General features: G+C 37.0%; 1 long non-coding RNA gene across 1 annotated transcript in view; it reads left to right on the forward strand.

Annotated features, from left to right (window-relative positions):
* The window catches only part of LOC110267065, a 99,643-nt gene continuing 84,445 nt past the window's right edge, over positions 325–15,522 (forward strand). Inside the window, exon 1 of the long non-coding RNA XR_002354391.1 lies at positions 325–505. This is a non-coding gene — a long non-coding RNA (uncharacterized LOC110267065). The remainder of the gene's footprint in view (positions 506–15,522) is intronic.

A 15,522-nucleotide genomic window follows, 5' to 3' on the forward strand; every position in this document is an offset into this window, starting at 1 on the left:
TAGAAGTAGGAGATAGATAAGTAAATACTGCACCATAAGCTTTTGACACTAAAGGATCATCAAGATCCTTTATGGCTAGCTCTTTTTTTTAAAGGAACCATTATATGCTTTACCAGCTATCCCTCTCGCCTTAGATCTCATATTTTTTACTTACTAAGTCTTGCATCATCATTTGATAATAATATGAACTCATATCTGTTCCAAGAAGTATTTACATTTTGAAGTATGCATTTAAATTTGTATTTCTATTATCATGATAAAAATTGGGTTTCATGTTAACTGTATGACTAAGCAATAAATAATTCAATTAAAGAGTATCATTGATATGTTTGTTGCTTTTATGCAGTGAATAAAAGGGTCAAAATAGTAAAAAATATGCTTCTGAAGTTGCTTGTGATATGTTTTGTGAATTTCAGTGGATGATATTCCAACTTATGAAACTGAAGTTGCTTCATGGCTAATGAACACGCTCCAGAAAAAGGACAAATTATTCTCTGATTTCAAGGTCAGTTCCTTAACCAAATAAATGAAAAGCAACGTTTAACATTCAAGTGCATTGTTACTTATACTTTGGTAGTTGCTTTCATTGCCCTATTCACATATTTTACATTTTTCTCTCACATTTGGTTAAGTTATACCTAGCCAATCTTGTTGATGAGCGGATAATTTATACACTTTTTGGCATTGTTTTTAGGTAGTTTTTAGTAGGATCTAGCTACTTTTTAGTATATTTTTATTAGTTTTCAAGCAAAATTCACATTTCTGGACTTTACTATGAGTTTGTGTGTTGTTTTATGATTTCAGGTATTTTCTGGCTGAAATTGAGGGACCTGAGCAGAAATCTGATTCAGAGGCTGAAAAAGGACTGTAGATGCTGTTGGATTCTGACCTCCCTGCACTCGAAATGGATTTTTTGGAGCTACAGAAACCCAATTGGCGCGCTCTCAATTGCGTTGGAAAGTAGACATTCTGGGCTTTCTAGCAATATATAATAGTCCATACTTTTCACGAGTTTTGATGACGCAAACTGGCGTATAAACGCCAACTTCCTGCCCTATTCTGGCGTCAAACGCCAGAACTGAGTTACAAGATGGAGTTAAATGCCCAAACTGGCACCAAAGCTGGCGTTTAACTCCAAGAAGAGTCTCTACACATGAAAGCTTCAATGCTCAGCCCAAGCACACACCAAGTGGGCCCGGAAGTGGATTTCTGCATTATTTACTTATTTTCTGTAACCCTAGGTTACTAGTTTAGTATAAAAACTACTTTTAGTGATTTATTTGGGGATCTTTGGAATTTAGTCCTTAGACTTTTATGCTTTTGTACACTTTTGGAGGTTGGCCATTTGGCCATGCCTAGACCTTTTTCACTTATGTATTTTCAACGGTGGAGTTTTTACACCCCATAGATCAAGGTGTGGAGCTCTACTGTTCCTCATGAATTAATGCAAAGTACTATTGTCTTTCTATTCAATTCAAGCTTATTCTTATTCTAGGATATTCATTCACACCCAAGAACATGATGAATGTGATGATCAGGTGACACTCATCACCATTCTCACTTATGAACGTGTGCCTGACAAACACTTCCGTTCTACATGAAAACAAGCTTGAATGCATATCTCTTAGCCTCCATTCCGAAAGATCGGAGTGTTCGTGGTATAAGCTAGAATCAATTGGCAACATTTTTCAGATCCGAAAAGTCTAAACCTTGTTTGTGGTATTCCGAGTAGGATCTGGGATGGGATGACTGTGACGAGCTTCAAACTCGCGAGTGTTGGGCGTAGTGACAGATGCAAAAGGATCAATGGATCCTATTCCAACATGATTGAGAACCGACAGATGATTAGCCGTGCGGTGATAGCGTATTTGGACCATTTTCACTGAGAGGATGGGAAGTAGCCATTAACAACGGTGATCCCCCAACATACAGCTTGCCGTAGAAAGGAGTATGAATGATTGAATAAAGGTAGTAGGAAAGCAGAGGTTCAGAAGGAGCAAAGCATCTCCATACTCTTATCTGAAATTCTCACCAATGAATTACATTAGTATCTCTATCTTATTTTATATTCTATTTATCTTTTAATTACCAAAACCTCATAACCATTTGAATCTGCCTGACTGAGATTTACAAGGATGACCATAGCTTGCTTCAAGCCGACAATCTCCGTGGGTCGACCCTTACTCATGTAAGGTTTATTACTTGGATGACCCAGTGCAATTGCTGGTTAGTTGTGCAGAGTTGTGAAAAGGAGTTGAGATTACAATCATGTGTACCAAGTTTTTGGCACCATTGCCGGGGATTGTTCGAGTTTGGACAACTGACGGTTCATCTTGTTGCTCAGATTAGGTAATTTTATTTTATGTTTAAGCTTTCTTATTTTAATTTTCGTAAAAAAATATATAAAAAAAATATTTATTTTCTAAAAATTCTTCAAAATTTTTAAGAATGAATTCTAGAGTTTTATGAGATAGGTTGAATCCTGGCTGGCTGTTAAGCCATGTCTAATCTTTTGGACCGAGGTTTCACTTATCCTTAGAAGAATTTCTTTGCCTTTCTCATCAATTTAGCTGTTGTATGTAATGTTCTGCTAAAGCTCGGCTGGCCATTGGCTATGTCTAGTGTTTTGGACCGAAGCTTTCACTGAAAGCTTGGCTGGTAGTAAACCATGTCTAATTCCTGGACCGGAGCTTTAGACTAACATTGCATGATTCCTGGAATTTTTATTAAAAATTTTGAAATCTTTATTTTCTTTCCCAGAATAATTTTTGAAAAATACAAAAAAATTTAATAAAATCATAAAACCAAAAAGAATTTTGTGTTTCTTATTTAAGTCTTGTGTTAATTTTTAAGTTTGGTGTCAATTGCATCTTTTTAATTTCCTAAAAATTTTTGAAAATTCATGCATGTGTCCTTCATAATCTTCAAGTTGTTCTTGATAATTTTCTTTGTTTGATCTTTGCATTTTTATGTCTTGTGTCTTTTCTTGTTTTTCATATGCATTTTCAATTTGTTAGTGTCTAAACATTGAAAATCTCTAAGTTTGGTGTCTTGCATATGTTTCTTTTCTTAAAAATTTTCAAAAACATGTTCTTGATGTTCATCTTGACATTCAAAGTGTTCTTGCATGCATCATGTGTTTTGATCTTGAATTTTCATGTTTTGAGTCATTTTGATGTTTTTCTTTTTCCTCATTAAAAATTCAAAAATAAAAAAATATCTTTCCCTTATTCTTCTCATAAATTTCGAAAATTTGAGTTGACATTTTCAAAAATTAAAAAAAAAACTTAGTTGTTTCTTATGAGTCAAGTCAAATTTTCAATTTAAAAATCTTATATTTTTTAAAAATTTTTCAAAAATAAAATCTTTTTCATTTTTCTATCATGTTTTTTTTTTTGAAAATTTTAAAATTGATTTTCCAAATCTTTTTCTTAATTTTGTTTCTAATTTTTGAAAAATTTACTAACAATTAATGTGATTGATTCAAAAACTTTAAGTTATTACTTGCCTCGTAAGAAAGGTTCAATCTTTAAATTCAAGAATCATATCTTTTAGTTTCTTGTTAGTCAAGTAATCAACTTTAATTTTCAAAATCAAATCTTTTTAATTTCCAATTCAAATCTTTTTCAAAATGATTTTCAATCATATCTTTTTCAAAATCAATTTCAAAATCTTTTCTAACTTCTTATCTTTTCAAAATTGATTTTCAAATCTTTTTCAATTAACTACTTGACTTTTTGTTTGTTTTACTATTTATTATCTTTTTCAAAATCACCTAACTATTTTTCTCTCTCTTATTTTCGAAAATCACTAACCTCTTTTTCAAAAATTTCTTTTCATTAACTAATTATTTTAAATTTCAATTTAATTTTATTTTTCTTCTTAATTTTCGAATTCTAATTAATATTTAAAATAAAAAAAATATTTTTTTTATTTTTAATTATTTTCGAATTTCTTCTCTCTCTCATCTCTTTCTATTTATTTATTTATTTACTAACACTTCTCTTCTTCTTAAAAATTCGAACCCTTCCTCCCTCTCTGTGTTTGAATTTTTCTCTTATCCTTCTTCTATTCTTCTCTTCTTCTACTCACATAAAGGAATCTCTATACTGTGACATAGAAGATTCTTCTTCTTTTCTGTTCTCTTCTTTTTCATATGAGCAGGAACAGGAATAAAGACATTCTTGTTGAAGCTGATCCTGAACCTGAAAGGACTCTTAAGAAGAAACTAAGAGAAGCTAAAGCACAACCCTCTGGAGAGGACCTGACAAAAATTTTCGAAAAAGAAGGAGACATGGCCGAACCCAATAACAATGGTGGAGATGCAAGGAAGATGCTTGGTGACTTTATTGCACCCTCTTCCAACTTCTATGGAAGAAGCATCTCAATTCCTGCAATTGGAGCAAACAACTTTGAGCTTAAGCCTCAATTAGTTTCTCTAATGCAGTAGAATTGCAAGTTTCATGGACTTCAAATGGAAGATCCTTATCAGTTTTTAACTGAATTCTTGCAAATCTGTGACACTATCAAGACCAATGGAGTTGATCCCGAGGTCTACAGGTTTATGCTTTTCCCTTTTGCTGTAAGAGACAGAGGTAGAACATGGTTAGATTCACAACCTAAGGAAAGCCTGAACTCTTGGGAAAGATATAAGCAACTGATCAAAAGGTGTCCTTCTGACATGCTTCCAGAATGGAGCATCATATGTATATTCTATGATGGTCTGTCTGAGTTGTCAAAGATGTCATTGGACCATTCTACAGAAGGATCTCTTCATCTGAAAACCCCTGCAGAAGCTCAGGAACTCATTGAAATGGTTGCAAATAACCAGTTCATGTACACCTCTGAGAGGAATCCTGTGAACAATGGGATACTTCAGAAGAAGGGAGTTCTTGAAATTCATACTTTGAATGCCATATTGGCTCAGAACAAAATATTGACTCAGCAAGTCAATATGATTTCTCACAGTCTGAATAGATTGCAAGCTGCATCCAACAGTACTAAAGAAGCATCTTCTAAAGAAGAAGCTTATGATCCTAAGAACCCTGCAATGGCAGAGGTGAATTACATGGGAGAATCCTATGGAAATACCTATAATCCTTCATGGAGAAATCCTCCAAATTTCTCATGAAAGGACCAACAGAAGCCTTAACAAGGCTTTAATAATAATGGTGCAAAAAATAGGTTTAGCAATAACAAGCCTTTTCCATTATCTTCTCAGCAACAGACAGAGAATTCTGAACAGAGCCATTTTGGCTTAGCAACCATAGTCTCTGATCTATCTAAGACCACACTAAGTTTCATGAATGAAACAAGGTCCTCCATTAGAAATTTGGAGGCACAGGTGGGTTAGCTGAGTAAGAAGATTACTAAAACTCCTCCCAGTACTCTCCCAAGCAACACAGAAGAAAATCCAAAGAGAGAGTGCAAGGCCAAAACCATGACCAACATGGCCGAACCTGGAGAGAGTGAGGAGGACGTGAGTCCCAGTGAGAAAATCCTCATGGGACATCCTCTGGACAAAAAGGAGTTTCCCTCTGAGGAACCAAAGGAATCTGAGGCTCATACAGAAATCATAGAGATTCTATTGAACCTCCTTCTGTCATTCATGAGCTATGATGAATATTCTTCCTCTAAAGAGGATGAAGACATCACTGAAGAGCAAGTTGCTAAATATCTAGGAGCAATCATGAAGCTGAATGCCAAGTTATTTGGTATTGAGACTTGGGAGGATGAACCCCCCTTGTTTACCAATGAACTGAACGCATTAATGAGGTAGACACTACCTCAGAAGAAATCGGATCCCGGAAAATTCTTCATACCTTGTACCATAGGCACCATGACCTTTGAGAAGGCTCTGTGTAACCTGGGGTCAGGGATAAACCTCATGCCACTCTCTGTAATGGAGAAACTGGGAATCTTTGAGGTACAAGCTACAAGAATCTCACTAGAGATGGCAGACAAATCAATAAAACAGGCTTATGGACTAGTAGAGGACGTGCTAGTAAAGGTTGAAGGCCTTTACATCCCTGCTGATTTCATAATCCTAGACACTGGGAAGGATGAGGATGAATCCATCATCCTTGGCAGACCCTTCCTAGCCACAATAAAAGCTGTGATTGATGTTAACAGAGGAGAGTTGGTCCTTCAGTTGAATGAGGAATACCTTGTATTCAAGACTCAAGATTCTCCTTCTATAACCATGGAGAGTGATAAACCACTATTTCATGGTTTATCTTGTGCTTAATTGAGTGGATTTTATCAACTCTTTACCCACTTATTCATACTATTTGCATGGTTTTACATTTACCTTCCTAATTATGTGCTTTGATTGAAAACATGCTTCTTTGATCTTATATTTGCTTATTATTAATCCTCTCTTATTACCATTAGATGCCTTGATATGTGTGTTAAGTGTTTTCAGATATTATAAGGCAGGAATGGCTTGGAGGATGGGAAGAAAGCATGCAAAAGTGGAAGGAATGCAAGAAGTTGGAGAAATTGCTAAGCTGTCCAGCCTGACCTCTCTGCACTCAAACGGCTATAACCTTAGCTACAGAGGTCCAAACGACGCGGTTCCAGTTGTGTTGGAAAGCTAACGTCCGGGACTTTGATTTGTTATATAATATTTTATAGTTCCCCTGATGCTAGGTGACGCGACCGCGTGATCCATGCAGCTGCATCGCAGTGACGAAAAACCAGCGTGGCAAAATTCGAAACCAGCGAATTCTGGACTGTTTCTGACCTAGTTTGCGGCCCAGAAAATACAGATTAGAGGCTATAAAGTGGGGGACTGCATCCATTCAAAGAAGGCTCTCATATTCACAATTTTAGGAATAGATGTAGTTTTTAGAGAGAGAGGTTCTCTCCTCTCTCTTAGGATTAGGATTTAGGACTTCTTAGTTTTAGGAGTGACTCTCAATCCAGGTTCAATATTCTTTTATTTATTTTTCCATGCATGTCTATGTCAGATATAATTTCTTTTGTTAACGCAATTTGAGGTATTTCAGTTTAATATTACTTTCTTTTATTTACATGATTATTGCTTCCCATCTAAAGGCATTCTTATTCCAGTAGATTTACTTTTCCCCTTTTGGTCTTGGTTAAGAAATCAGTAACTCAGGAATTATCCAACTTAATAGCATAATTGTTAATTGTTATCTTGCCAATTGAGTTGAACTTCAATAATCCCAAGCTTTTATTAGGAAATAAATAGGATTCGAAGATCAAACCAATTTGTCCCTTGACTTTCCTTTGCTTTAGTAAAGGTTAACTAAGTGGAATTAAGATTCAACTTTCATTGTTATTGATAAGGATAACTAAGTCTGGACTTCCAATTTATTATACCTTGCCAAGAGATTTTATTATTATTATTTTATTTTACTTGTCATATAACATATTCCCACCTTACTTCCAAAACCCCCAATTTACAATCTTCATAACCAATAATAAGAACATACTTCCCTGCAATTCCTTGAGAAGACGACCCGAGGTTTAAATACTCGGTTATCAATTTTAAAGGGGTTTGTTACTTGTGACAACCAAAACGTTTAGAGGATCGCCTAAGGGAAACAGTAACTAAATTTCAGGCAACCGTTCAATAACTGGGGCAAGTATTAATTCAATGGGCTTCTAGACGCTTAAATACACAAGGATCAGCCACAGCCCCATGTGGACAGTCTAGTGAAGAGCATAGCATGAAGGAGATACCAGAAACTCCAGTGGACAAGACAAAGAATGAATTCATACTAGAACAAGTAGAAGAAGCTGTCATTGTTCAAGAAGAAGAAGAAGTGGTTGAAGACTTAGGAGATGCAGAACCTCCATGGGAAAGTTCAGTCATAGAGCCTCCTTCCGAGACGGTTGAAATTGATGCTGAGGAGGGTGTACAACCTCCAAAGCATATCATAGTTGAAGACTTGGAAGAGGTTGATCAAGAGATGGAGATTCAAGAAGAAGAAGCACAACCTCCCATACCCTTGGAAAGCAATGAAGAGGAGATTGAATTGAAAGAGAGCTACCAAGAGGAAGAGGTTGAAATTGAAGAAGCTTGCAAAGAAGTGGTAGTTATCAGAAAAGAGCACAAGGGAGTGGAGCTTGCAATTTCATTAAAAATACCCCCCCTAAGTTGCCATCATCCTTCACAACATTCAAGTGGGTAAAATTCATATCCCATAGCTTTCTAATCCCACTTGAATATGGGCTACTGGAGACGGATGGTCAACTTAGAGCTCTTTGTGGCATTAAGAGTAAGAGAAAGATAGCCAGTGATAAGAATTGTCAAGCAAGGTTCAACATGGTTATGTGCTCAAAGTTTAAATGCAAAGGTTGGTGTAAAGCTCAACTGAATGGGTCTAGGACGCTGTTTGGTAGCTGCAGTGAGAATTCAAATCACTTATCACCCAGTTGGAAAAATACAGATCCCGACACGGATGGGTGTAAAAGCAAGATTTGGGATCCTGGAATCTGCTTTGACACTTGTTACCCCGGGAGCCTAAGAATCTTTTTGAAGCTGCTCAAGGGTTTTACATGCCTAGTTTGGGACCCCGGAGGTTACTGGAATCACAAACACTGGTGGAGATTCCTGGATGAGTTCAAGCATAAGCCACCATAACAGGAAGCTCATCAAATGTCCAACTTAAGGACTTTAACTAAAAGTGCTAGGTGGGAGACAACCCACCATGGTATGATCGTCCTTTTCATTTTTATTTAGTTTTATTTATTTTTGAATTTTATTTTATTTTGTTATATTGAACCTGGAGTTTTGCATCACATTCATATTAACACTGCATTCTGCATTTTTCAGATTACAAAAAAAAAAAGAAGCGAGCACGCGACGCGACCGCATCAGCGACGCGTCCGCGTCGCAAGGAGATGGGAGACAATATTAATATGAACAGAGAGTTTCGCAGGAGCAGCGTTGGAGGCGTGCCAATGGCACAAATCAACCCACGCGACCGCGTCGCTGACGCGACCGCGTCATATGGGAATAATGGCCTCCCACGCGACCGCGTGCCCCTCGCGGCCGCGTGACCTGAAAATCGATGTCAACCAGGTGCATGGCCGAAAGTTGAGCTGAAGTTGGGCTGGAATCGTGCTGGAAGCCCAAGCCTCACCACGCGAACGCGTGCCCCACGCATCCACGTCATATCCCCATGATGGCCACTCACGCGATCGCGTCAACCACGCAACCGCGTCACCTTGGATTTTGGCAATACTGAGTTTTGAACAGAAAGTTGTGCGACCGCGAGGCTGCACTCGCGCCAGTAGCACAAATCAAGTCACGCGATCGCGTGACCCACGCGTCCGCGTCACCTGACCTTAACACGCACCACGCGACCGCGTCACCCACGCGACCGCGTCACAAGCGGCGCACAGAATATCCAGATCAGCCAATTCTCTTATTTTTTTCTTCTCTAATCCTTATATTTCTTATCTTTTCTTATTTCTTTCTTCTTCCTTTCTTATCTTCTTTCCCTTCTCATTCTTCTTATTTTTCTTTCTATTTTATTTAATTTATTTGCATACTTTCATTCATTGTATTATTTTCATTGGTGTTAGAAATTTATTTGGGTCATTATTTTTCTATATTTTTGGATTATTAAAATGGTTTGACAATTATATATTACTTCTTAAAGGGTTGCTTGCATGTTCAATTTAATACTTTCAAATAGCTTATTTACTATGCATGTTATGTATTTGTGAAAAAGCCCATATGGCATTATGCACTTCTCTATTTTACTTTATACTATTCAATGCTTGCTTTTCATAAACTCCCTTTACTATTTTATTAATTGAATATAATTTTCAATACAAACATGGTGATTTATTACAAGTAATGCTTGGTCTATGCTACTCATGCCCTTTGCCGGCATGCCAATAAACACCTTGCATTCACTTGTCCTTATATGCACTAGCTATTTTCCATTGATGGCTTTTCACATGTACTCGCGAGCATGTGTTAATGTCAGTTATATCTTAATGTGCATCCATCACCACCTTTTCCGTTCTCTTCCTTGCTATATATATCTCTTTGATTTTAACTTACTTTCTCTTCCCTTTTTTAGGATGGCCACCAAGAAAGGAAAGGAGAAAGCCAGTCCCAAATTAACAGCAAGGAAAGGAACAAAAAGAGCCCAGCTGAGAAACCACAACCCCCATCCACTTGCACATCTTAGCATGCACCGAGGACGGTGCAATCTTTAAGTATGGGGAGGTCGATACCAATCTCCATGGGTTAGTTACCTTCTTCTCAACACCATTGTTTTATTTTCTTTGTTTATTTGTTCATTGTTGCATTTGCATGATTGATTGCATATTTGTTTGATTTTTGCATATTTTACCACTTGGTTAAAGTAATATTTTCTTTTTCAGGAAACCTTTTAAAATATTTCACTAATTTGAATAAAATTTTTTGTTACACTTGTTTGAAGAAATATTATATTGGAACATGGTTTAGAGCTCGAACACACAAAACCAGTGAGATTTTTGAGCCTATTTAATTGGTTGCATTTTATCAACCAATATTTTATTTTTGGTGTGTGTTTTTCTCTCTAAAATTGTGATCTTTGTCTTACTTAATTCTATATTTCCATTGTTTGATGTATGCATGCACTTATATGATTGAGGCCTTTGTTTCACTGAGCTTACATACCCATATGGCCTTACCCTTCATTATCCCTTGCAAACCAATTTGAGCCTATTTTACCCCTTTGTTCTTTACTTTAGCACATCATTAACTCTAAGCGGAAAACAATAATATCCTTAATTTGAATCCTTAGTTAGCTTAGACTAGTGAGAGTGCTTATGATTTAAGTGTGGGAAATTGGGTTTGGAAATATTTGGTTTGAGAATTGAGTATGTTAGAATTTTCTAAAAATGTGAAAGAAATGTTTGGGACATGTTCATCATATGCATTGAGAAAAACAAAAGAAAAAGAAAAATATATAAAAAAATGAGAAAAAAAGAGAGAAAAAGAAAAGAAAAAGTGCAAATAAGAGAAAGGGGACAAAATGCCCCAAAGTAAGTGGTGAAAGCAATGCATATGTACGGTACTTAGAATTAGAATGCATGAATAATGTGGAAAACATGGTTGATGGATAGTTAGAATTTGTATTGTGATTACATGGATTGTCTAAAGTTAGGTGGCAAGTTTAAGTTAATTAAGGATTCAGATTTTAGTCCACTTGGCCAAATACAATCCTACCTTGACCCTAACCCCATTACAACCCTTAAAAGACCTCTTGATTTGTGTATTTGTGCATCAAATTTATGTTAATTGTTAGATGAAGAGCAAGCCTTAGACAGCAAGGTTAGTAGAGAATTGAGAGAATCGAACCTAAAAACACTTGAGTGATTAGAGTGTATACACTACCAGTGAGGGTTCGATGCTCAATTCCTTGTTCCCTGCCTTCATGAGCTATTTTCTTCTTGCAAGTCTATTTGTACTTCATTTTCATGATTTGAATTAGTGAAATCCAGTTCATATTTCCTCTTGAAAGATTTGTTTACTTTTAACTAAGTAGGTGGAAACATTCTGCATATAGTTGCATTCATAGGTTGCATTTCATACATTCTATCATTCCTCTTCATTCTTTATAGCTTCTCTTGAGCATAGCATGAGGACATGCTAATGTTTAAGTGTGGGGAGGTTGATAAACCACTATTTCATGGTTTATCTTGTGCTTAATTGAGTGGATTTTATCAACTCTTTACCCACTTATTCATACTATTTGCATGGTTTTACATTTGCCTTCCTAATTATGTGCTTTGATTGAAAACATGCTTCTTTGATCTTATATTTGCTTATTATTAATCCTCTCTTATTACCATTAGATGCCTTGATATGTTTGTTAAGTGTTTTCAGATATTATAAGGCAGGAATGGCTTGGAGGATGGGAAGAAAGCATGCAAAAGTGGAAGGAATGCAAGAAGTTGGAGAAATTGCTAAGCTGTCCAGCATGACCTCTCTGCACTCAAACGGCTATAACTTTAGTTACAGAGGTCCAAACGACGCGGTTCCAGTTGCGTTGGAAAGCTAACGTCCGGGGATTCGATTTGATATATAATATATTATAGTTCCCCTGATGCTAGGTGACGCGACCGCGTGATCCATGCGGCCGCGTCGCAGTGACGAAAAACCAGCGTGACAAAATTCGAAACCAGCGAATTCTGGACTGTTTCTGACCCAGTTTGTGGCCCAGAAAATATAGATTAGAGGCTATAAAGTGGGGGACTGCATCCATTCAAAGAAGGCTCTCATATTCACAATTTTAGGAGTAGATGTAGTGTTTTGGGAGAGAGGTTCTCTCCTCTCTCTTAGGATTAGGATTTAGGACTTCTCTTAGTTTTAGGAGTGACTCTCAATCCAGGTTCAATGTTCTTTTATTTATTTTTCCATGGATGTCTATGTCAGATTTAAGTTCTTTTGTTAATGCAATTTGAGATATTTCAATTTAATATTGCTTTCTTTTATTTACATGATTATTGCTTCCCATCTGAAGGCATTCTTATTCCAGTAGATTTACTTTTCCCCTTTTGGTCTTGGTTAAGAAATCAGTAACTCAGGAATTATCCAACTTAATAGCATAATTGTTAATTGTTATCTTGCCAATTGAGTTGAACTTCAATAATCCCAAGCTTTTCTTAGGAAATAAATAGGATTCGAAGATCAAACCAATTTGTCCCTTGACTTTCCTTTGCTTTAGTAAAGGTTAACTAAGTGGAATTAAGATTCAACTTTCATTGTTATTGATAAGGATAACTAAGTCTGGACTTCCAATTTCTTATACCTTGCCAAGAGATTTTATTATTATTATTTTATTTTACTTGTCATATAACATATTCCCACCTTACTTCCAAAACCCCCAATTTACAATCTTCATAACCAATAATAAGAACATACTTCCCTGCAATTCCTTGAGAAGACGACCTGAGGTTTGAATACTCGGTTATCAATTTAAAAGGGGTTTGTTACTTGTGACAACCAAAACGTTTGTACGAAGGGATTTCTGTCAGTTTAAAGACTATATCTACAACGCGACTGTTTTTATGAAATTCTTTACTGGCAAAAATCCTAACATCAGAGAGGAAGCATGAAAAGCTTCTCTCAATACAGAGTCAAACAAAACCCCCACATTCAAACTCTAAGTTTGGTGTTGGGAGGCCACAACCAAGCTCTAAGTTTGGTGTTGAGAGGCCCTAACCCTGCTCTGATTATCTGTGAGGCTCCATGAGAGCTCACTGTCAAGCTATTGATATTAAAGAAGCGCTTATTGGGAGGCAACCCAATGTTATTTAATTATATCTATTTATTTTCCATTGTCATTTGATGTTTTCTTTAGGTTGATGATCATGTGAAGTCACAAAAACAACTGAAAAATCAAAAACAAAATGAAAAACAGCATTAAAAATAGCTCACCCTGGAGGAAGAGCTTACTGGCGTTTAAACGCCAGTAAGAGTAGCAGAATGGGCGTTTAACGCCAGAAACAGGCACCAGACTGGCGTTTAACGCCAGAACAGAGCACCAAGTTGGCGTTAAACGCCAAGAAAGGGAGAAAAGCTGGCGTTAAATGCCAGAAACAAGTAGCAATCTGGCGTTTAACGCCAGAATTGCATTATGAGGTTGTCTTGCACGCCTAAATAGAGCAAGGATGCTAAGTCCTTGACCCCTCAAGATCTGTGGACCCCACAGGATCCCCACCTACCCCATCTCTTCTTCTCTCCTCTTCACACCTTTCCATAACACTCTTCTCCAAATACCCTTCACCAATAACTTAATTCACTTTTCCCCAAAACACCACCTACCTTCAAATTCAAAATTCTTTTTCCCTCCCAAACCCAAATCCCAAATACACGAACCAACCCCCCCCACTCCTATATATACCCCTCATCACTCCTTCAATTTCACACATCACAAACCCCTTATACCCCCTTGGCCGAATTCCCCTCTCTCTCCATCTCCTCCATTTTCTTCTTTTTCTCCTTCATTCTTTCTTCTTTGCTCGAGGACGCACAAACACTTTAAGTTTGGTGTGGTAAAAGCATTGCCTTTTGTTTTTCCATAACCATTTATGGCACCTAAGGCTAGAGAAACCTCTAGAAAGAGGAATGGGAAGGCAAAAGCTTCCACCTCCGAGTCATGAAAGATGGAGAGATTCATCTCAAAGGTCCATCAAGACCACTTCTATGAAGTTGTGGCCAAGAAGAAGGTGATCCCTGAGGTCCTGACATTACAGAAATTGGCGGGTTAAGAAATTATTATAAGAAATACGTTGCAAGTACAGTTCTTAACCAACAAAAATCGCTTATCAATTTAGAAGGGTTGTCACAAAATTAGAATTAAAATACTGGGAGTATGAGTCCCAGGTCATCTCCCAACGAGTTGCAGAAAGATGTGCTATTTTATTAATCAGATGTTTTCTAAAATGGTTTAAGTTGATAAACAGGAAATTAAATCAGAGAATTTATGTAATTTAAATAAAAACCTTGACCGGGAGTAGATTAGTCGGAAGTCCTATCCTTGTTGGAGTTCTCCCAAGATCAATTGATAATTGAAGGTTGTTCTGCTCAGTTATCCCTTACCAGATAAAGGAAAGTCAAGCAAGTTGGAAGTCAGTTTCTATTCACAAGTTCTAATCTTCTCCCTTGGGAAGGACTAGTGCCAGTGACTAGAGGGCGACGTAACGATAAACCCAATTATAATTTTACTCTTGAGGATTCCAACTCAAGGTCCTCCTTTCAAAAAACTCCCAATCAAGTTATGGAACTACTCGCTCATTATGAATGTAAACTTCGCAAAATAAGAAAGGGAAGTAAAGAAAGACATGATAAATAATAATAATCAAAGAGACCAATTAAAAATAAAAATAGTTCTTGTATTAATAAATTCTAAAAATAATCAAATAGTAACTGGTGCACAAATTGTGAATCACACTTTTCACAACTCGTACCACTGACCAGCAAGTGCACTGGGTCGTCCAAGTAATACCTCACGTGAGTAAGGGTCGAATCCCACGGAGATTGTTGGTTTGAAGCAATCTATGGTTATCTTGTAAATCTTAGTCAGGAAGTCAATTATGTTTATCAGTTGAATTGCAATTAAACAAGAGAGCATGGATTAAAGGTTACTTGTTATGCAGTAATGGAGAATATGTTGGAGTTTTGGAGATGCTTTGTCTTCTGAATCTCTGCTTTCCTCTGTCTTCTTGTTCACGCACGCACGTCCTTCTATGGCAAGCTGTGTGTTGGTGGATCACCGTTGTCAATGGCTACCTTCCATCCTTCCAGTGAAAACTACGCTCACGCGCTCTGTCACAGCACGGCTAATCACCGGTTGGTTCTCGATCCGGTTGGAATAGAATCCCTTGATTCCTTTGCGTTTGTCACTAACGCCCAGCCTTCAGGAGTTTGAAGCTCGTCACAGTCATTCAATCCTTGAGTCCTACTCGGAATACCACAGACAAGGTTTAGACTTTCTGGATTCTCATGAATGCCGCCATCAATTCTAGCTTATACCACGA

This window comes from Arachis ipaensis, chromosome B09, assembly GCF_000816755.2.
Source record: "Arachis ipaensis cultivar K30076 chromosome B09, Araip1.1, whole genome shotgun sequence".
Lineage (NCBI taxonomy): Eukaryota > Viridiplantae > Streptophyta > Magnoliopsida > Fabales > Fabaceae > Arachis > Arachis ipaensis.